Consider the following 24,449-nt stretch of genomic DNA (forward strand, 5'->3'; position numbering starts at 1 on the left):
CCTAGTATTTTTTTAGTTTATCAAATTATTACTGTACAAATAGGAAAACATCTGTAGTCTCACCTTTTTCATTTGTTTAAATGTACATCACAGCTAACATCTGCTTCAAACGCTAGCCTTCTACAAATGTAGCATTCGAACAACACGCCAGCTGCACCATGGAAGTTTAACCTCCCACCAAACGAATGTGCGACCAGGGCTGAAACACAACGCGACTTCGCTGTCTGTCGTGTAGCAAAGTTTCTGTACACTTCACTGACTACACGCAGTGCAGACTATCGACGCAGTAGTCGCGCTATGCATTTCACGGGTTGAAAACTGAATGTCTGAAAGACAAGATGGCTTGAGGTAAAGCTGTTTTTGATGTAGCTTTTCAAAGATGAATGTAAGATAAGTCATAAATATAAGTCATTTAATGAACTGGAACAGCCTGCTGATAGAAGTTTTCTTCCCACAGATTCCTGTCATATCCTAAAACATTTACTGAAAGTTTTTGAGTAGCGTATTTTATGTGCATTTTTTTATTGGTTAAAATGAAAAACCTTCAATAGGTTGACTGACCCAGCACTATGTTAAAAAACAACCCAGCAAATGGGTTAATGTATAAAACCCAAAGCTGGGTTAAAATAACCCATGTCCAATATTTACCCAGTGTTTAGTTGTCAAATAACCCAGAAATAATTGTTTTTAACCCAGCATTTTTTAGACTGTAGTAGCAAATCGTGTGAGTTTGTCTCGGCATGTCATTCATACAAAAAAAAAAAAAAAAAACAACAAAAAACATTGATCTGGCCATTCTGAAATGCCAGAGCTAAAGCCTGTCATCAAAATGATTGGCTGTTATGACCTCCTAGAAATGTCTGACATTCTGTCGCTTCCACACATTTGTTGCCGATCACTAGCAAACATTGTCCATTTGTCAATTTCATTGAGTTTTTTTCTGCTTGCACTAAACCAGAACTGTAATTCATTGCGTTTAATAAATGAACCACAGTGTCAATTGTGCAGTTTCTTCGGAAGTGACAAATTTGTTCTTCTGAACACATGGGATGGTGCTTTATTTGCAAATTGTATTTGCACATTTTCTGAATAAGTTAAAATGGCAACTTGAGAACACACATGATTATTTACAGTATTTTGTTTGCCTTTCTTTCCTATTTGCATAACTGAAAGATCGCAAAAAGTCCCTGAGCTGAGAGGAATGATCTGGTTGGGGTGCCCTCCGGGTGATTTGTTTTGGCAAGAAATGTTTCTATGATGCGTGTATGTGGCCATGGTGTGTCGGCTTGCGGAGGCCACAGGGTGAGGTGGTGTGATGTATTGAACAAGACTGACCTTGGAAAGGGTCTGGCTCTCACTCCACAATGCTCTGACCCTGCTCTCTCCCCAACGTTGGCTGCCATCATAACGAGTCCACTGAAAAATGACTGGATGGTGCTCTCCTCCTTTGTCTCTGTGGATTCACGTTGCTTCCAGGTCTGCTGCATCTATGCCATGTTTCGTTTGGCTGTGCAAACCTGGCTCCTAGTTGTGTCAGCTATAGTCAGCAGTTCATATAGCTGATAAACTGACATGCAAATTAAGTTTTTTTCCAAAATACTCTGACTCCATCTGACATTCGTTCTATTTTGGGTACGACAGAGTCATCCGATTTTCTCAGACTAGTATCCGGTTCACTTTGCTGTGTCAGAGGAGCGGGCCTCCCCTGAAGCGCCGCCGAGCATGGAAGCCTGCTTGGCAAGTGGAGATAGTGGCCATGTTACAGCAGGGGGTTCACAGAGTCAGCGGTCTGGAGGTTACTTTCATTATCAGTCTCTGTTTGAACATCCTTGGCTCCAACTTAATCTGAGCTGTCACAAATGCTGTTTTTAACACCGCCACAGAGAACAAAGCAACATGCCTTGGGTTCTGTGACCTGCCTGGCTGCAGCAGATGTTTGTGCAGTCCCTGCTCAACCGAAAACTAAAAGAAGTGAGAGAACCAGCACAAAGGATATTTCTCATTGCTTACTAGTCATTTAAAGGACAAGTTCACTTCCAGAATTAAAATTTCCTGATAATTTACTCACCCCCATGTCATCCAAGATGTTCATTTCTTTCTTCAGTTGCAAAGAAATTAAATTTTTTGAGAAAAACATTCAAGGAATTTTCCCCATATAATGGACTTCAATGGTGGCCAATGAGTTGAAGGTCCAAATTGCAGTTGCAATGCAGTTTTAATGGGCTCTACACGATCCCAGCTGAGGAATAAGGGTCTTACTTAGTGAAACGATTGTTCATTTTCTTAAAAAAAAAATAAAAATTGATATACTTTTTAACCACAAATGCTCATCTTGCACTAGCTTTGCAATGTGTATATGCGTCTTGACGTATTACGTAATCACGTTGGAAAAGTCACATGTGGTTAGTTCTAGGGCAGGATGTAAAACTCCATCTCATTTCTCCTTCAACTTCAAAATCATGTGACGTTGTTTTACCTTTTTTTTTTTTGTAAAGGGCGTTTGACTTGTTTTGCATGTTCACTTTGTAAACACTGGGTCGGTAGTTCTGATTAAGAAATGCGCAAGGTCGAGCTAGTGAAAGATGAGCATTTGTGGATACAAAGTATAGAAATTCGGGCTGTCAAGCGATTAATCGCGCATAATCGCATACAAAATAAAAGTCAAATATATGTGTGTGTACTGTGTGTAATTATCATGTGTATATATAAATACAAACACATTCATGTATATATTTAAGAAATGTTTACAAGCATCTGCATTTATTATAATTTTTATATAATTTATATTATATATAAATACAAAAATTTTGTACATAACATTTCTTTTTAATATATAAATTAATATGTGTGTATTTATATATACATAATTACGCAGAGTACACACACATATGATGCAAACTCAAACTTTTATTTTGTTCGCGATTAATTGCGATTAATCATTTGACAGCCCTAATAAACAAAAGAGAATGACTGATTGTTTTGCTAGATTAAGACCCTTATTTCTCAGCTGGGATCATGGAGACCCCTTTGAAGCTGCGTTGAAACTACAATTTCGACCGTCAACCAATGAAGTTCATTATATGGAGAAAAATCCTGGGATGTTTTCCTCAGAAACAGGCTCAGTTTTTCAATTCATTCATGGATTGTGACCGTGTGACACTAATTGAAAGTTTCTGATAAAGGCCTGTGCATATTGTCAACTAAACTGTCATATTCTGTTGACATTCATACACTCATGTTCAGGTTGGTCTAATTTATGGTTACTTTGACAATTGATGTTCCCTATAATATCCAACACAATAATTTATATGAAAATGCAAATGTCCAGGCTATAAGTCTAGTAAAAAAAGATTGATTAGTATGGGAGTTAAAAATTACACCCTTGTCTGGACAAGAAAGTGACGTTTTCAAAATAACTATTGAATTGTCTAACCTCAAAAAGTCTCCTTCTACCATTGTGACAAATGATACCTGCCCTGGCTGTCAGGTTTCACTAATTGAGCCTTTTTTAAAATCATTAGCTTGCAAAGCGAGCTTGAAATCCCCATGGTTCAAAGCAAATTAGTTGGAGGTGTCTCCCCTCTTCAGCACATATTACCATTATGACAAGTCTTACCATCATTGGTTTTTGCTTCGGGAGCTAACGCACATTTGCTGTATTTTTAGCATTGCCATAAAATCTTAACGATGGGCTTAACTAATCACTATTTGTGAGCTAAACAGCTCTCACATTGACTTTTGGCTTCTGGCTGAAAGCTTTGTATATCTGCTTCACTGTTTGATTGATTCAGACATTTTTTCATCTTGACTGTTTTCTCTATAAATGACATGCAGTTTTAAAATGCACTACAACTGAGTTTAGGGGCTTAGGTTTGTCATATAATGGTCTTAAAAGTGTCAGGTTTTTTATTTTCTTTTTGTGAAACAATACTCGTACTGATGGCTTTGAGGGGGGAAAACTTTATACTATGAAAAATAAGCAAATTCTCTCTATTAAGTCAAATTTAAGTATGATTTGCTGGCAGTGGAGGCTACTGTTGCCATGACAAATATAGCAGAGAACAGAGTGAATGTGCTCCATAGAGACACAGGTGTCAGGTAATGGCTGCTGGGCTGTGATTCACAGAGATGTTTCCTTTGTTGATTTGGACATGCTCCCTGTAGGTAACATTTGTAGTGCCATTTTTCACATTTTCTATCATTCTCTTTTAAATGAGTACAACTAGCATAAACTCTGCTTTTGTTATAGACATAGGGTGAACCAACTCCGAGATAAGGCTTTGAGGCTCTCTATGCCTTGGATATTTTTGTAAACATTTAAATTTTCCTGCTGTCCAAGTTGTGCATTTCATACAAAAGAAGTAAATATAAAATGCAGTGTTTGAAACATTTATATTTAAGACTAATTTGTACTAATTGTAACTCAATCAAATAAAAATGCAGTAATATTATTTTAGTACAGCACTTTAAAAAATATATATTTTTGTTTTTAATAATATTTTTTCCCAGGAAGCCAGTCTATGCAATTATTCCACACTTTGAGTTTTATTTTTCACAGCTTGAATTATTGAAACTTACTTTTGATGCACAACTTATGTTAATTTCATGCTACTTATTTGGCTGTGGTATTAAATGAGTAATTCACTTCCAGAACAAAAACGTACAGATAATATACTCACCCCCTTGTCATCCAAGATTTTCATGTCAGTCTTTCTTCAGTCGTAAAGAAATGATGTTTTTTGAGGAAAACATTTTAGGATTTTTCTCCATATAGTGGACTTCAGTGGTGCCCCCCAATTGGGAAGAAGGTCTTATCTAGTGAAACGATCAGTTATTTTTTCTAAACAAAATTACAATTTATATACTATTAATCTCAAACGCTTGTCTTGTCTCGTCTGCCTGAAGTCCTTTTCTTGTTCATGACAGTTAGGGTATGTTGAAAAACCCTCATCTCATTTTCTCCTCCAACTTCAAAATTGTCCTGCGTCATTGTTTTACCTTTTTTGTTAAGGGTGTTTGATCTTCTTTGCATGTTCAGTTTGTAACACTGAGTCGGTACTTCTGCAGCGATGTAGGATTTTAAAGTTGAACATGAGATAGGAGTTTTTCGACCTAACTGTCATGAACCACAAAAGACAGAGTTCAGGCAGACAAGACAAGATGAGCGTTTGAGATTAAAAAGTATATAAATTGTAATTAAAAAAGATAAGACCCTTCTTCCTTGGCTGGGATCGTTTAGAGCCCTTTGAAGCTGTATTTAAACTGCATTTTGGACGTTCAAAATCGGGACACCATTGAAGTCCACTATATGGAGAAAAATCCTGAAATGTTTTCCTCAAAAAAAAAAAAAAAATTCTTTACGGCTAAAGAAAGAAAGACGGAAACATCTGGGATGACAAGGGGGTGAGTGCATTATCTGTAAATTTTTGTTCTGGAAGTTAACTTCTCCTTTAAGGTGCTGGGTATCATCTATAGAGATTTTAAGTGCAATACTGACCATTTAGCAAGTATGATGTTCAGTTGTTAATGAGAAGACCGTGGTCTTGTTCCCTGGAGGTTTCTGTTTTTATGCTTGTGATTCTCTTCTTCAGCCCTTCAATGAGGTGATAACTGCGGTGTGGGGGGGAAACTAATGATCTGCCCTGCCAACTCTCTGGACCTTGACTCATATAGTAGATGCAGTGCAGGCTGCATTTTTTTCTGCTGAACAGATGATGTGTTAAGGTCATTGCCTGTGGCTTTGTCTTAGCAGTCAGTTTATGTCCTAAGCCGCCTTTGGCTTTTTATGGCTTTTTTGGCAAATAGGCAGAAAATATACTGCGCTGGTGACAGAAAAGTATGTGTAAACATAATGCCAAAATGAAAATTCTGTCATTAATTACTCACCCTCACATTGTTACAAACCCGTAAGACCTTCGTTCATCTTCAGAACACAAATTAAGATATTTCTGATGAAATCCAAGAGCTTTCTGACCCTGCATAGACAGCATGTCATGGTAATGTCATAAATGTGCGTTGAAGACCAAGAGAGGAATTGTTGAATAAAGCCACTGTTTTTGTTTTCTTTGCACACAAAAGTATTCTTGTAGATTCATAACATTACATTTGAACCACTGATGTCACATGGACTATTTTAACAATGTCCTTACTATCTTTCTGGGCGTTTTGAACGTTTCAGTTGTGTTTTTGTCTATGCAGGGTCAAAAAGCTGTCAGATTTCATCAGAATTAAGATGAACGAAAGTCTTACAGGTTTGGAATGACATGAGGGTGAATTAATGGTAGAATTTTCATTTTTAGGCGAACTATCCCTTTAATGGTAAATGCTTAATTTTGAGAGAAATAAGTTTGACTAGTCATCACATCCCCCAAAAAAGCAATTATCTTTCTGTACTCACTAATTGTTATAATAAGCGCATATATATAACACTAATTTTACAGCATTATTTATTTGCTTGTCAAGCTCTCAAACTCCTGCATGATATGAACTGATTTTTCTGAAAGAATCGTGACCAGAAGTTCACATTGGTGATATATTTGCTTTTGTTTTCCTTGTAAAATAATGTATTGTAAAATGTTCTATTGAGATGCTTTATAAAGAGAATGAGTGGAATTTGTTTATGATAAACTTTCTTGAACTGTCTAGATTCTTGTGCTAAGAATTATTGGAGCTGTGTGAAAAGAGTCAGGGTCAGCAACTTTATTTAAATAAAAAAAGAAATAGAACAAAAACAAAATATTACAAAAGGGCAAATAACTTAAAGCCCAGACTCCATGGTGTTGCTATGGTAATAAGGATATTAGCAGAGCATAAGGGAGTTCTGCCTATACCGGTCCTTTGTGTTGTTTTAATATTTCCCATAATGCCACTTCATTTGGTTCACTAATCCACAACAATCTGGCCCCTCTCCTGCCACAATCATTTATTAACCGTTGTTTATTTTTCAGAATTAAAAGGAATTATTAGTTTGTGTTTGGTATTTTTGCAAATTAGCTCTAAATGTCAAAGTTTTACTCATCACAGTCAGTTTATATAATCATCTGCATGGTTTTAAACTAATATACCTACAGATGAATAAGTAGGCAATACATGCATATCAGTGAGTGTTAATGTATATTTTAATATATGTGTAAATGTCATTGTAATAAACGCAATTAGTGCTGACAACGATTAATGATTAATGATGATTAATTGCATCCAAAATCAAAGTTTCGTGTACATAATATATGTGTGTGTACTTTGTATACTTATTATGTATATATAAAAACACACATGCATGTATACATTTAAGAAAAATGTTATGTTTATATATTAAATATATTTATATTAAGGCTGTCAGTCGATCAAATTTTAATCTAATTAATTACATGATGTGTTGATTAATTAATCAAATTAATCACAAAATAAATTTGACTGTGAAAATACCCACAAAAGATTATTTAAAGCTATCAAGTAGACATTAGAAAGAAATATTTTATTCAATTCAATTTAAAATTTATAACACATAAACGTTTAGGGTGCAACTGCCTAATGTAAACTACGAAACATAAAAGAAGATAATTTGAGAATCATCTCAGTATTTTTTGTTCATAAAATGAAAGTCATGGTAAGCAAAACAGCTTTGTTACCAACTGTCTTCAAAATACTTTTATGTTCCACAAAAGAAAGGTTTGAAAGTCATGAGGGTGAGTAAATGATGACAAAAGTAAAATTATTTTGGGTAAACTATTCCTTTTTATTATTATAATTATTATTAATATTATTTATTTATTTTAACGTACAACCCCTTAGATATAAGGCTACATTTACACTGGTGTGTTTTTTTTAAAAATTAAAACAATCCTCATCCAAAGATAACTGTTCACACTACACGACCGAAAGTATGCGTTACATGATCATTCATGAACACTGTAGCATTTATATTCTGTTTTTATTCAAAACTCATTTTAAACCACCAACGAGTGTTTGTAATAACTTCCGTTTGCTGTTGAATGTGTGTTTTGGCCATGTAAATGTTGTTGAAATATGTTATGTCCTCTGAGTCAGAACAGCGATTGCAGAAGAGAGAAGGCATATAACGTTATACATACTGGCAGTCAGCGCTGGAAGGTGCTAGTGCTTGTCAGTAAATTAGTGGAAAATTAATAGAAATTATGATTCTGTCTGAGGTATGCATTCTAAAACGAACATGCAGTAGTATAAATGTAGTCAGATGTGTAAACTGAAAACCTTTTGAGCTTTATTAAAATTATTTTCACTGATTTATTGTGTTGGATATATTTTGTTAATTTGTGCAGTGGCTCAGGAGTCTTTGAATCTAATAAGCTGAAAAAAACATTATTTTGAGATAATGTAATCTTGTTAAAAGTGATTTCATAAAATTGGTATCGAAAAAAGTATCGTTCAGGAACCGGTATCGAAGTCAAAGTATCAGTATCGACATTGTTATCGAAAATTTTTGAACCATACCCAGCCCTATCTTTGCGTCATTCACTCTTTTGATTCAATTCGTTCAGGAATGAAGTAAATGGCTGTCTATATAAATGGGCCTTTGAATCATTGATTCACACGATTCGTTTAAAACGCGGATTCACTGAGAAACGAAACACTGCTGTGTTGGTCCGAGATACGCAACGTAATATGTTCTCTGTAAAATTGAGGAAAAACACATAATATAGTATTTAAAATATAATACAATATCAACTTTTTATTTACTGAACTGTTGTATAAAATCACATTTAAGCTTGTGATTAGATCGGGACAAAACGCATTAAACTGACAGCCCTAATTTATATATAATATAAATTATATGAATATAAATGTATACATGTAAATATTTTAAAAATATATACTGTATGTATATCTTTATATATACATAAATATACACCGTACACATACATATGTTGTATAGCAGAAACTTTTATTTTGGATGCGATTAATCACAATTAATCATTTGAACAGAATAACTGAATAATTGAATTCAGTGTCTGTCCAGTCAGGGAATTCAGTTTAACCCAAAATGCCATCCCGATAATGCCTACCCTCTTTACCACATGAAGACCACCAAACACTTACATACTTTCCCTCTCTCTCTCTCTCTCTCAACACTCGTTGATCCCTGAGGTGGTCTGCAGCCAGGCTAGGTGAGAAATGATATCAGTGTCAGTTATTTTTACTCGGACTCTTTTTATAGCATGATTTAATAAATCTTTGAGGCCATCTTCAGGAGACCAAATGAGGGGGAATTCTTCATCACGGCTTTTAGTCTATATGAATGATCACAAATTATTAAAGAATAATTCATATAGGAAAGTCGGGCTATTTTAGTCAGGAGAGTGTTTGCTGGCATTTCTCTTTTAGATTTTGGAGGATCACAGGGTTTGAGTTAAAAGCTTGAATTAGGTACATTTGGGTTTTTTGTCAAGATAATTTAGATTTGTCCTAGAAGCAAAACCATTTTCTAAGCATTATCAGTGTGAATATATAGCCTTACCTTCCTTGAGTAAAATGTATCTGATTAGATACATTTTTGCATGTTTTTTCTGGAGGAAGACATTGATTAATATTCGCATTATGAATCCATATTATAACTTTCACTTGTCTGCTACCCTGAATACTATACTTATAATTTACAAAAGTACATAAAACACCCTCCAATTGTTTGTCTATTGATCCCATACAATTCGTACACTCAATCAGTACAAAGTTTTGTGGGTGTGGATCATATCTCTGTGAAACCAGTATAATTAAACCGCTAATCAGCCAGACAACCTTATATTTTCCGTTATCTTCAAGCTGCTAATTAACAGTTATGAAAACTTATTAAAATAACATTTCCACCTACACTTGCCTGACAGCATATAGCAGTTCGTTTGCATAACAGCGAGTCAAACCATGACCTTGATCTGAGAGCTGATCTGAGTGTCAAGTCGCTGACACATCCCAACCAGGTGTAAATTAATAAACCTTAAGACATAAAGTACCTGAAGAGTTCTGTATTAAAAGTCTTTGAGTGATTGTTTTAGTATGTTAATGTGTGACTTGTCATGTCATAAAAACTTTTGGCATATTGTTTATTAAACTAGACAAAGAGGCCAGGTTTATAATGGAAGCCGCTTTCGCCACTGAATAACAAAAATATTATTAAAAAAGGTTATTGTGACTTTTTATCTCACAATTCTGACTTTTTTTTCCCTCAGAATTGCATCATACAAACTCGTATTCTGACTTTATAACTTGCAGTTGTGAGTTTATATCTTTTTAAAGAATAGTTTAAAAAACTAAAAATACTGAAAAATAAAAGTTAGGTCAGGATGACATTTGTGGAGGAAAATCATCAAACTCCAATCTATTGTTTGAATTTTATTTATCAAAAGATTGTGGATATTGTAGATGCTCTTTCTTAAGAATAACTTGGTGGTTTGGTTGATGTCAAAATAAGCAAAATGATGTTAAAAAGAGCTGAAACCTCTTTCTGTCTAGGTTCAGCTTCATTTCAACCTCTGTAAATGTGTCATTTTTGTCCAAGGAACTCAAAATGAACTAAATAGATGCCTTTTGCCATGCAGTAAAAGAGAGTAATCTAGGTTGTGGGAAGGTGCCATAAAATTAGCCCATGCAACTATTCCCAATCTTCTAAAGCCATTATAGAAGGAACAGAGGAAGGAACATTATCTGTGCATAACTTCACTGCTTTTCACATTCAATGTGAACACACCGGGTAGGAAAGTGTGAACGTATTAAGTTTGAGTAGTAGAGCACATAGCAACTTTAACATTTCTCATTATGTAGCTTAGTCTTTTTATAATTTCTAAATAGCAGATTTGTGATGCTCCAATAATGACAGCAATTTGTGTGGAGTGCAAAACCAAACCATACATTTGGAACATTCATATGAACAAAAACTACTGATCTTGTGAAAATATGTTGAGCACTTGAAAGTGTAGCTTGTTGACATCATTAGGCATTTTAACATTCCACAACGCAGTGAAATGAAGTGTACTTTCATGTCAGCAACATAATTCCCACCATTTGTGTTTGTGGTGTGTGAGACTGGCTAGGTCAGAATATAAAGTCAGAATTGTTTTATAAACTCACAGTTGTTAGAAATAAAATTGAGAACTTGCAATTGTTTTTTTTTTTGTTTTTTTTTATAGAAGTTAGACTAACTTGCAATTGCAAAAGTCTGATTTTGAAGGTAAAAAAGAAAATTTATTTTTTATCTCATATCTCACAATTCTGACTTAACTTGCAGTTGCATATTATAAAGTAAGAATTGTGAGATAAAAACACAATTCTGAGGAAAAAAGTCAACTGTGAGTTTATGTCTCGCAGTTCTGACTTTATTTCTGTGAACTGTAACTTTACTTCTTATAATTGCGAGTTTATATCTCACAATTCTGACTTTATCACTTGCGATTTTCTCATAAGTCTGAGGGGAAAAAAATTCAGAATTACAATTTTGTATCATGCAATGCTGAGAAAAATTTCAGAATTGCGAGATAAAAAAGTTGCAATTACCTTTGTTATTTTTTATTTAGTGGCAGAAATGGCCTTCCATAGGTTTATGGTCATTTGGAAATGAGGTCTGTATGTGAACATTGACTGTTTAGAGCAGGGGTGGTGAACGTCGGTCCTGGAGAGCCGCAGCATAGTTTTGCCTCAACCCTAATCAAACGCACCTGAACAAGCTAATCAAGGTCTGAAGGGTTACTAGAAAGCAAAAGGCAGGTGAGTTTTAATTAGGGTTGGAGCTGAACTCTACAGGGTTGCGGCTCTCCAGGACTGGAGTTCGCCACCCCTGGTTTAGAGGGATAGTTCAAAATAAAGTAAAATAATTTTTACTTTTTACTTTTACCTCACTAGTTTAGTTAGGTCAGGATGACATTTGTGGAGGAAAATCCTAAACCTGTTTTATTTAGCATTTTGTTTAGCAAAAGATTGTGGGTATTGTAGATGCTCTTTCTAAGCAATAACTTCGTGGTTTGGTTGATGTCAAAATGTCCTTAACACAGCTGAAACCTCTTTCTGTCTAGGTTCAGCCTCATTTCAACCTCTGTAAATGTGTCATTTTTGTCCAAGGAATTCTAAATGAACTAAATAAATTGCCAGTGTAAGAGAGCAATCTGGGTTGTGGGAAGGTGCCATAAAATTAGCCTATGCAACTATTCCAAATAAAGCCAAAGAAGGAACAGAGGAATTATCTGTGCATAACTTCACTGCTTTTTGCATTCAACGTGAACACACCGGGTATGAAAGTGTGAACGGTTTAAGTTTGAGTAGTAGGGCACATAGTAACTTTAACATTGCTCATTATGTAGCTTACTCTTTTTATAATTTCTAAATATCAGATTTGTGATGCTCCAATAATGACAGCAATTTGTGCAGAGTGCAAAAACAAACCGTACATTTGGAACATTCATATGAACAAAAACTATTAATCTTGTGAAAATATGTTGAGCACTTGAAAGTGTAAAGCTTGTTGACATCATTAGGGACTTTAATATTGCACAACACGCTTTAATGTCAGCAACAGAATTCCCACCATTTGTGCTTGCGTTGTGTGAGACTGGCTAGGTGTAACTACAAATGCTACAAATAAAAAATCACTAAGCTGATGCCATTTTTGAGTCATAAATAAATGGTTCATTACACTTTTTTTAAGCTGCAGTAATGTGAACTCCTGTTCTAATTCAGTAGCAAATTTATTTTGAGAACTGAAGAGAGACAGCAAGGCTAATAGTAAGATGCTAATGAGGTAAAAGTAAAGAGTCAGTCTCAATGATACATTTACAATTCACTATATTAAAAACCCATTTTAAACCCACTTTAAGTTAGAGTAATTTATAAATAGTCATTGAATCTTTTAAGTTAATTTGTGAATCTCCCACTCAAGCTCTAGAGAGATGTACTATATAATTCTAAGCCCACAAAATTGGTAGGATGAAATAATAGCTTTTATATTTGTGTTCATGTGAGCTCATTTAAATGAGAGTTTGAAGCTCTTTACAAGTTTGCTTTTATTACAAATGCTATTATTTATTTTTTCACCACTCAGTTTTGTATATTTTTAATATTTTAAGGTTTTCATTAGTAATTTTGTTTATGAATCTCCCACACAAGCTCTATAGAGAATACTGTTTAATTCTAAACCCCCAAAACAGATACCTTTTTTTTTTTTAAATACAGTAGTGAGTGTCAAGCAGTTTATCAACAACATAAAAACTCCAACATTTTAAGTTTGCCGTGCAAAGTTATATTGGACAATTTTTTGATGTTTTGAAAGTTTCATACAATTTCGTGTGTTGACACGTTTTTAACACAGATAATAACTTTTCATGAGCTATTGCAGGCAGCTTTGATATACTTTAAAGGAGTCATCGGATGCTAAGTGCACTTTTACATGTTGTTTGAACATTAATGTGTGTTGGCAGTGTATGTACAAATCTACCCTATAATGATAAAAATCCATGCAGTGGTTTTTAATTAATCTGTAAAAATAATATCCCCTTTTTCAAATCGAGCCATTCTCAAAAGCCTGTCGTTGTGGCGTCACATTGACAAAGGCCACTCCCACAATAGTTGATTGACATGAGCGTCTTACCTCAGATCAGTTGTAACAGTCCAACCTTCATCTTTTGATGCCGAAGCAGGGATGTAAGTTAGACAAGAATTGAGCGATTGAGGTGTTGTGTTGCTGGATGTAATAATGAACATAGTGGTTGTCATTTATTCCCGACATCTGAGCTGCTGAAGATGCAGTGAATTATGTTTGTTTGTTAAGGGAATGCGCCTCCCGAACTACATATATCTGTCTGTGTTCGCGCGAATCATTCATGATCCAGCTTCACTTACAGCAGAAGTGAGTATAAGGGTTTTTTTTTTTATGAATCTTTTTGCGATCGCCTTTCCTAATAATGTGCTAGTTAGCAAGTTTAGTGGCTAAATGCGTCTAAATGCGGCTAAAGTAAACAGGCTCGTCTCTCCACAGAGAGAAGAGAGGGGCGGGGCGAGCAGAGCTCATTTGCATTTAAAGCAGCCTCGACCAGAATGGACTGATCTTTGCAGAGCTGATTTTAACAAGGTAAAAAGGGTGTTGTTTTAGACTACCACTGAGAATTTTTAATCAAAGTATATTATAGACTTTTCATTAAGACCCTAAAGAATCATATCAATTTGTGGAAAATGGGCATCCGATGACCCCTTTAACAACAGTATTGGACTAATAAAAAGCCATAGATATAACAATTCCAAAGAACTTGTGCTTGTGGATGACATTGTGTTTGTAATAAATTGCAGAGCCACAGAATAAGAGATGGTGACACACAAGTTAAACATGCACATCAATGTTTATGTTCTTCTTATTAAAAAGCATGTAGCCGTAGGCCCTATGCACTCTTGTTATCCTAGAAAGGACATGAGGATACAGAGAATGGAGAAAGAGCGAAAGCGAGAGCTAGAGGCTGAGAGGGAGGAAGCAATCAGAATAAGAGTCACAGGAAACTGTGCCAGCAGGGATATATTATAATAAGAGACTAAACTCTGGGTCATGAGCAACATTCATATGCGACTGCGGGTGTGAGTGTAAACATTTCCTTTGAATGTCTGTACATGCATTTCAATAATCTGTTTTTAGAAGGACATGAGGACTAAAAATATAAATGATAGGGTTGTGCGCCATTTGGAATTGAACTTAAAATACTTTCAAATTCCAATTCAGCTTCTAAATTTGAACAGAATTTGAATTGCAGTGTCAGTGGCAGAATTTAAAATTTAAAACTGAATTTAAGAAAGAAGAATTCAAATAAATACCATGCTGTAAATAATTATGTTTGCATTTTGGGTGCAGTATGTCTTTAAATATTCCATCTTCCTTGGCATATTGTGTGTTTCGGCCTTTGCACAGATAGCAAATATCCCTAATGCAGAATATGATCCAGATATAATCCTCCGCAATGGATGGAAGAACTTCAAGGCAGGGTGTCGAATGGGAATGAACATTATAATGAATCATACGCTGAGTGTGTGAACCATGTGTGGGGATTTATTGTGCATGTAAGGTAAATGGATTCATAGAGAATTCCAGTGGTGCCACTGCTGTCTGAGCTACTAAATAGATAATTGCCAGTTATTTTATGCAACTGGTTTTTAAGTCCTACTAGAATTAAACAGCATTTGTCATCAGAGCTTAATGTAATTGGCTAAAAGGTGCTTCCATTGCTGGCATGTAATTATTATGATTAAGAATCAGGCAGTACAATGTTCAATGCAATGCAATCAGTTGTTAAGATATTCTTTGTACCTTTTCAATGCATCCTAAATGACAAAAAGTTCAAACGTCAGCCAAATGTGATCCTGAAATCACTTTTGTATATCAAGAGGGCAGATTTGTGAAAAGTAAATACAGAAAAGGTGATCTTCACTCAGTGCCTGGCTCTTTAAACTGCTGAAGCACTCAATATTGGACTGACTGCGATATTGCTTGTGCTTGGAAGCGCGACTACAGTATTATGGGTTTCTTTGCACCTCATTTTCTATTACTTAATTAAGCAGCATGTAGTACTTCGAATGGTGATTTTTCAGGCTGAAACAACATTCCGTTTTTGTTTTAAAAGACACGGGAAGGACATTAACTCTTGTTTGATTGATTGCAGCCTTCAATTTTTGCTCTCAGATCAGTGACAATATCTTTGTCTCTGGTCTCGGACGTGACATGCATGAGACAGTTAGCCTGGGTTGAGATTTTATTGTTGGTTTTATCAACAAATTGTCAGAATTTATTTATTTAGGCAGAAACATTGCCCCTTCATTGAGTATGGAAGTATAGAAAAAATAAATACCATTTGATATTTTTATTTCAGTATTTGTATAAATTATCTGATGAAAATGAAACGTTTAAGAATTTATTTGTTTTATTTATTATTATTTATTTATTGTTTATCCCACACAACCCATTATCCAATTTAATATATTTTATTTAAAAAAAAAATCTTTTTTTATTCTACAAAACCCATAATCTGATGAAAATCAAACATTTAAAAACATATTTATTATTTTCTTATTTTATTCATCCCATACAAACCATTATATGATTTAATATAAAATGTATTGTATTCCATATATCCCATTATCCAATTAAAAGCTAAAACTGATTTTTTAAATTGAGTTTTTTTTATTCTACAAAATGTAAATTTAAAATATATTTGTTGTATTTATTATTTTCTCATTTTATTTGTACTACATAACCCATTATCTGATGCAAAGCTAAACATGTAATGTATATATATATATATATATATATATATGTATATATGTATATGTATATGTATATGTATATGTGTGTGTGTATGTATATATATAATTTTAAATGTTTGTATAAATTATTTTACTTTATTTTAAAATGAATCATAATTCATTATATTAGGTAACCAGAATATTTTTTAAACCTAGCCATTTCAGTTGTGCTTTTGTATATAAATTTGTCTGATGAAACATGTATTATTAGCATTACAGAGGAAAAAGCAAATAGCTCTTGAGATTTGACTGTCTCACAAGGCTTTTGCAGAGCAGGTGCAGTTTCGAGCAGCCCGACCAAATCCATAAAGAAAATCTCGAACTGCTCAGGTGTTCATAACATTAGGGAGAGCTGTGGGGGGACCTACTCTTTGATATAGCCTTAAAATCACACTTCAGTTACTTTTAATATCCCAATCACACCCTCCCCAGATGGACATAATTACAGGCTGGTTTATTTTAACTGAACCCTACCTCGCGTTTTCGCTGTGTGCAGCTCTGAGATAAAGGATAAAGGATTGCCCCTCGTGCTGTGTCAGCCCAGTGACCCGTCAGCAATTTCAGATTGCCTTAATGTGAAAATCTCCTCATCTGCTTTAATTACCACCTTACAGTGGGACGTCTACAATTACTGCTGTAATCATAGAGAGGGCCGCTGGGGCTTAGACCCCACTGCTTGACTCAACACAAAACTCTGTCTTATTGTGCCGCTTACCTGGTTTAAGCACATATAAAGCCTAATTAGGTTCCTGTTTGTGTTCAAAATATAAAATAATGCTTTAAAATAAAGTGTTTCCTTTAGATATTTATCAGTGCTATAATTTAAGTTATTACACTTTACACAAATTAAGTGATATATTAGTGGTTTCTTGACAATTTCATGCGGTCACTGTAGATTGGCATATGTTTGGACTGAGTGTGGAATGTTTTTTTAAAATACTGTTATTATGATTTTGATTCAAACTGCAAATTCATAAATACGTTTTAAAGGCTGTGTCCGAAATTGCATTCTCTCTGACTAGGTATTGCTTTTGAATAAGTAATTAATTAATAAGTATGTTTTAAATAGTATGAATTCAGGGTTGGATTAACAATTAACAAGGGCTTGTGGCAAAAATGCGAATAAAATGAACAAATATGCCCTATAAATTCAGGAAAAAGGGGCAAAAAATGTCCCTGCACAATTAAACAATATATTACAGCTATGGCAGTTAAAATTAATTGTGAAAATGAATTAAAATGGCTTCATTGGGTAAATTTAACGTATTTGACATTAAAGACAACATAGTATGGTTTTTAAAATACTAAGGTGATTTATAAAAATTGCCCTTATAAATGTAAAAAATGTCCCTGGAAATCAGGACAACTATTGCCCTTTTATTGAAAAGTTTCAGATATACTACATTGTAAAAAAACAAACAAACAAACAAACAAAAAAAACAACCACAGCTGCCGTTTTTTCCTGTAAATTTTATGGGGGTTTTTTACAGTGTAGTACATCAGAATTACAACATTCATACCATAAGAAATTAACTTGCTACTGTAACAAGTATGGTAGCAACATTTTAAGTTTTATGGTTCTAACTTAAATTTACATTTAAATACTGTAATTTCATTAACTGATATAATGTTGATGTACCAACGTATTGAAGTACTGACATGTTTTGTACCCCTGTAAAGCAGTGAAAACCACCATAGCGTTGCTTCACTGCTATGCACAAATCCTCTTCTAAGGCCTCACGTGATAGTAAAGTATTGTATACGAACTTCACAATCTTGCTAAAAGCAGTCAGTCATCTGGGTACTTTTTGCCCACTGTTTTATGAATACTATAAATTCAGAAATACTACTCTGTTTACATACTGTTTTTCACCTACTATGCAGTAGAGAAGTATGTGATTTCGGATGCAGACAAAATATTGTTTAAAAATCTTTTTGGCTTATTAAAAAGAACAGTTTGTAGGAGTCATTTTTTTGCAAATCAGACATTCTGGCTCGTGCTGTTCATTGCTGTGTGCAGGAAATTATATCCTACAAAACTGCATACTGATGCACACAAAACTGTCCAGACTAAGATTTAAATAATTGTCACACATTTTTATTTTTGTAGCATTTTAGTCGCAGCGTGGAGGCCTTATTTATAGTCATTTTGGATAGTCTCTGTATGTGTCCCTCACAAGCAATATATAAGTCTGTATCAGAAATGTATTTTCTAAATCTGTGCACAGACATAATGTATAACAGCTGGGAATGAGCTTATAGCACATCATTTTCTACGTATGCAAGCTACAAATGGCCACACAGAGGCTGTTAGAACTTATTTAACAGTGTAGCTTTTGCCAGAGAGGGATTGAAATTGCTCAGCACAAGGTAGAATAACAATTTGTAATTTTTCTTTTCTTTGTTACACTTTTAACCTGTCATCTGCCATAAAACAACACTTTCTTTTCACCCCCTTTGACTGCAGACACACCCACTTCCACTCCAGCCTCCCAAACTACTTACTGCGCCTTTATTTAATTGGGGCCCAGTCCGTGTTAGAATTGGCATGCGAGATCTGATCTGGTAACAAATTACACACATACAAAAGCAATGAATTTCAATCACCTTTCCTGTCTGCCTTCCAGACTGGCTGCGTGTCAGATTGCTGCAACGGCCGTCCATACATTTCAAATGATGTGAATGTTCACGGGAGAACATTATTCATGAGTCCTTCATTACTCAATCATTAAATAAATAAATAAAATAAAAACCAAACCAAAGAATACAGCGTTTCTTGTGCTCTGACAGAAACAGAATGTGTAAAAGACAGTTCAGCAAAAGCACCGGCACACCAGGTGTCGCTTTGAATGCTTTTTGAGTGCGTTATTTGGTGCACGTGTGTTTTAGTCTGTTCAAGGTGACTGACGCACAATGTGAGCGGTCACACCGAAACTGATCTAATAGGTGAGAGAGAGAGAGCCATTAATCCCATAGTTCAGTGCGCTGTAGCTAATTGTCGTAGTATAATTACGTCCATGGACAGGAATACAATTTTGTAGATATTGAGGATATAATGGGTTGGTTATTGAGGATATGAAACATTTATTTCGCATGCCGCCTCACAACTTTTACACATTTTAAAAAGCAATAGGGGTCGGGAAACAAATGAAAAAGAACTCAAAAGATGACATTCACAGTGTGTGTTCCACACTATATATCAGAAACGGTGAAGCAGCATATTATTATATATTGCAAACAAACACCCACGCTTGCTTCCAGCACATACATGTGGTTTTCTCAGCCCACTGTCCATCCTGTGGGCCTTATTAGCTTTGATTAGCTCCACTGATTCAGGACAAATGATCGGGTATCGAAAGGCTGTGACATTAATGTGAACTAAATCAAAGCATCGGCTGCAGCTGTCTTCCGTCAAGGAAGTGGGTGAGAGATTGTGCATCTCACTTTTTTTTTTTTCGTCAGCTGGTTACATCATTATTGAGTTCTCGCTGCTCGAAAGTCACACTCAAATATTAGCGCAACATTATGCATTCCAGTTCTCATTAAGTCCTCATGCAAACAAGGGTTTTGATATCAAAACAAGCTTGTGATGAGGACAATTTGCTGTCAGGAAACTGTCATAGCAGAGAATCCAGCTAATGTGTGTGTACTTAGGAGCCATCAGCTGCAGATTGTTTACAGGAAGAGTGTTTATGTATTTTGGTGAAATCCCCGAGGCAATATATTTTGACATTTTCCACAGAAAATGAAAATGAGCGAGAGCTCCTTTCAAGTTTTTTCTATTCTCTTCTTTCAAAGTGTTCTTCTGCAAAGCATGCCCTGTGAGCCAGCCATCGTCTTACTTGTGAAAACACTGTTTTTATTTATTCATGTCATGATGAGTGGATTTTGCAGTTTGTGCCACTTTGCATTTCTCACACCGTTTCATGCTGATGCGCCTCTGCAAACACAAGCCCCAAAATGAGGCTTAATGCCCCTTTTCTCTCCTTGTCAGCCCCCTTAGTACCTCAACGCGGCCGGTTCCCACTGTGTTAAAGCTGCCTGTAAGCTTTTAATATTTCTCCCTCTGTTTGCAGCTCCGGCTCTAATGGCTGACCCATGCTGCACTGTAGGGACCAAAGCTCAGAGGAAATCTGCCGCTCGGCTTTTAATGAGAGCGGATCAGATCAATCGCCTCTGCTTTTCTCCCTGTCAGCGTGACAACGGGCCTCAATAGAGATTAGCTTCTCTGCGGTGTCGCCAGAAATATGTGAGGACGTCTTGTTTACCCTGGCTGTGTTTTTTGTTTTTTTCCCTCCCCATAATTTATGGAGTTTGCTCACTATTGCATTCTGTCTCTTTACAGACATATCAAATGGGCCTGCTGTTCTTCGTTCTCGCTTCGGATAAGGCTGTCGATCGGGAATGTGTAAAGTTAAACATGCTTCTAGCCTTTTTTCTCCCCCAAAATCTATTCTGAAGCGGCTCTGCTATTTCTGTCTTGTATTTTTGTCAATGCTTGCTTTTAAAGGGATACTTCGCCCAAAAATGTCTGTCATCATTTAGTCACCCTCATGGTTTTTGAAATCCGTTTGACTTTCATTTTTTTCTGTGGGAGTTATCTGGGTCATTCTTTAATTGGATTGATGAATGAGAGGCAGAAGTCTGTGGAAATGGTCGCTATTCATTTAATAATATATTTTGTCTGGATATGTCTTTAAAAATAGCAAAATAAAATGTCATTTAAAGTCAGCATTAAATGGGAGTAGTGACGGATGTTTTCTTCTGTATTGTGATGTACAGCCGAGTGAAATGGATTATCGAAAAAGAAAAAAATTTAGGACGGGACTTGATTCTGTTTATTGGTTGTTGATTGGATGGAGGAAAATCTGAATGTGACCTTGCAGAGGACTGTAAGAAAGGGTTTTATAAGGATAAAATGATTGGAGAAGTCTGTTACTGAAAGTTAGGACATTTTTTATTTAAAAAGTACAAGCTTAAAAACATATACCGATGAATCGTTCACAATAAGACCAATAACATGCATTTAGAAAACTGATATGGTGAGTTCTGATTTCATGTCGACTTTGAATAAACATTTTACGACAAGCACTTTATAACTTATTGGTATTAAGTAGGGATGAGTATTTACACAAATATCACGATTCTATTTTTATTCACTAGCTTGCGATTTAATTCTGATTTAGATTCGATTCAATATTGATTCTTTTGAATATATATTAGGTACAGTACATGGCAAATTTTCTCAAAGAAAAATTATAATTTTGTGGGTGAAAAATTAACTGATTTGTATACAAATACTAACTTTATAATTACATAATATTATATTTCTACTCCAATTTTTTTTTTAAATGTAAAACTTTCAATGGTGGCTGTCATAGGAGTTCACAGATTTATTCAAACATATAATAAATATTGAAATACAGTAAAAATGATAATGAATATGCTATGTGATGCATATATTTAGCCAACTCTCCTCTTTAGTGTTCATTTTTCTACCTGAATAAGGAGCGTACAGTAACCATATGGTTTTTTTTTTTCCCTGCAGGTAAATGTGACGTTATGATATTGTTTACAAGCTGTTATACTGACATCTTTCCATGGTTGAAACACTGATTGAGTGATATACATGAGACAAGATACGGATTTCGGTAAGTTGTACTCTTTCTTTTAACATGCATTTGGATGTTCATTCTTGTTTATTTAATGCTTAAAGCTTCTCTTGAACTGACGTGTTGCGCCGCTCGGTCACTCCACATTAAACAGCGCCGAAATGATATTAATGGTTTGAATATTGTAATAAAATGGACATAAAATGGAATTGGAGTCTTTGTTTCATATAAAAAGTATTGCAACATTGTTACATTCATTAACTGAAAACAGGCTAGACTAATAGTTTCTGGGGATTTAAGAATCGTTAATGTTTTGTAAAAAATGATGATATTCTATACCCAGCCCTAGTATTTAAAGCTGATTTTATATTGTTAAAGACTCTTCTGCAGAAGCTAACCCCAAGCTGCTCTTTTTTATACAGTGAAAGTGATTGGTAACCATGTTGGCCAAACAAGATTTTTCTACCTGAACTCATGATTAAAACGCACCTGTGGGAACTTTTTCGCAAGACGTGAAATACGTACCAATAAGTACATATCACTGCAGTCTCCAACAGCTCCATATGTTTCACTTTCCGGGCATAACAAGCTTGCTCGGTAGCTCAGCTGGCATGGTATTGGACTTAGGATGTGGAATCCTTTGGTACGAATCCCGTGAAAAACATGACACACAATGAAAGAGCTGAAATATTCAGGATTGAAAAACAAGCTAAAACGGCATGCTTGTGATTGCATTTTTACATCACATTCACTTTTGTTCATACTGTCAGGAAGGTTTAGGTGTAGTGCAGATGGTATGTTATTTTAAAACTTCACAGAGCCTTAGAGTTATAGCGACACTCAAGGGACATATCAAGACAGAACTGCAGTGACACATACAAAACCAACTTCACATAAAACGTACCATATGTACATTCATCTGTTCCAGGGGAAAAAAAGGACACTCGTTTAGCACCACTCAGTGGACATTTCACATTGAATGTGTCTCGAAACATACATGGTGGTACGTATTTTGCGTCTCGCGAAAAAGTTCGCACAGGTATGTTTTCGTCATGAGATCTGGTTCAGATTTTTAGTGTTTAAATTTCTGTCTTTTCCTTGCACAAACCTATTGTATGGCTTCAGAAGATATGGTGTAGGCGTCATATGGACTATCTTTCTGAAGTTTTTAGGACTGTCCCTGGTTTCCATTCACTTTTAATTGTATGCAGGAGAACAGCTTGAACATTCTTCAAAACTACTTCTACTATGTTCCACAGATAAACAAAAGTCATACAAGTTTAAAATGACACGAGGGTGATTAAAATGATGACAGAATTTTCATTTTTGGATGAATTATCGCTTTAAGTAGGGACATCTCATCAGTGTCGCTATGTTTTGAGTGATTGCATTTTACTTGTGATTGATCATGTTCTTTTTCTTTACCTGTTTTCAGCTTCTTAATCCTAATATCCATCCTCTCTTCTAACTTTCTCCCTTGGTGTTAGCAGAGTAAATCAATTAGTCATTCAAAGAGGTCAATATTCTAAAGGGTGGTATGTAAAGGCAGTCTCTGAAGCCCAAGTCTTGCTTTGCATACGTGACAAACTGTGTGTGAAGAGTGCACATATGAAGCTCTGTTCAAGAAACAGTATGAAGAAAATCCCTTAACAATTTTATGTCTAAATCCCTGGGCTTGCTTTCTACGTTCCCTGGTGCATGCAAAACCCATTTGCTTGTATGGGAGACCTTTAAATTGGAAGTACATCTTTCCCAGCTGCTTTTGGATGTTAACTATAGGCATCCAGCCTCCAACCTGCATCCCACGTGAGATTTGAGCAATTTGGCTCATTAGCAAGTGTATTTTAGCTGCGTTGGAATTAAGAGACCCTGCGTGTGTGATATCTTACCTAGAATAGGCAGAGGTGGCATAACCATAACACATTTCCTTTTAGTGCCCAGCTTTAAAATATACATCACACACATGCAGGACAATTTCATTGAACTCTGAATTTGCAAAGTGAAAACAGTCTGATAAACAATCTGTACCTTATCTCATTAAATTAAATTAATTGATTTTTTGCGTGTGTGTGTATGTTCTCAGTCCTCAGGGAAAAGAATTTAAGTAGACTGAATTAATTTGCAATTACAGGGAAATCTGTGCACTTCAGGACTCAATTATGTCCTCTTTTTCAAACCATCAAAGGCATAAGTCTCACTTTTTTGAGTAGAGTTACGCCGTTACCTCTTTCGACTTGAGTGGTGGTAGTCTTCAAAGAGAAACGTGGATGGTTTTCATATTTCTCAGTTGTTTTTGCTCGAAACTAGAATGTCACGTCATTACATTGATTTGTCACGATTGAAACAAGTTGTTTTGCATCTCTTTACAGTCTAATGCTCCATCTTTACACTTTCCAGAATTTTCTCAGGAAAAAAAGTCTATTTTTATTAAAGGTCACACCTACACGCGCACAATATGTCAAAGTAATTAGATGACATTAGAAAATTCATTCTACAACAGCCATTAACCTTCATTGTGATTGACACCTCACTATGGTAAACAGA

The 24,449-nt window shown here is 35.2% G+C and overlaps 1 long non-coding RNA gene across 2 annotated transcripts in view; it reads left to right on the plus strand.

The window, feature by feature from the left end:
* Window positions 1-24,449, plus strand: part of LOC127175452 (uncharacterized) — a 66,655-nt gene that overhangs the window by 34,988 nt on the left and 7,218 nt on the right. For both annotated transcript variants that reach the window (XR_007828993.1, XR_007828992.1), the window contains exon 3: window positions 21,842-21,944. This is a non-coding gene — a long non-coding RNA (uncharacterized LOC127175452). The remainder of the gene's footprint in view (window positions 1-21,841; window positions 21,945-24,449) is intronic.

Source organism: Labeo rohita, chromosome 13 (genome assembly GCF_022985175.1).
Source record: "Labeo rohita strain BAU-BD-2019 chromosome 13, IGBB_LRoh.1.0, whole genome shotgun sequence".
Taxonomy (NCBI): Eukaryota; Metazoa; Chordata; class Actinopteri; order Cypriniformes; family Cyprinidae; genus Labeo; species Labeo rohita.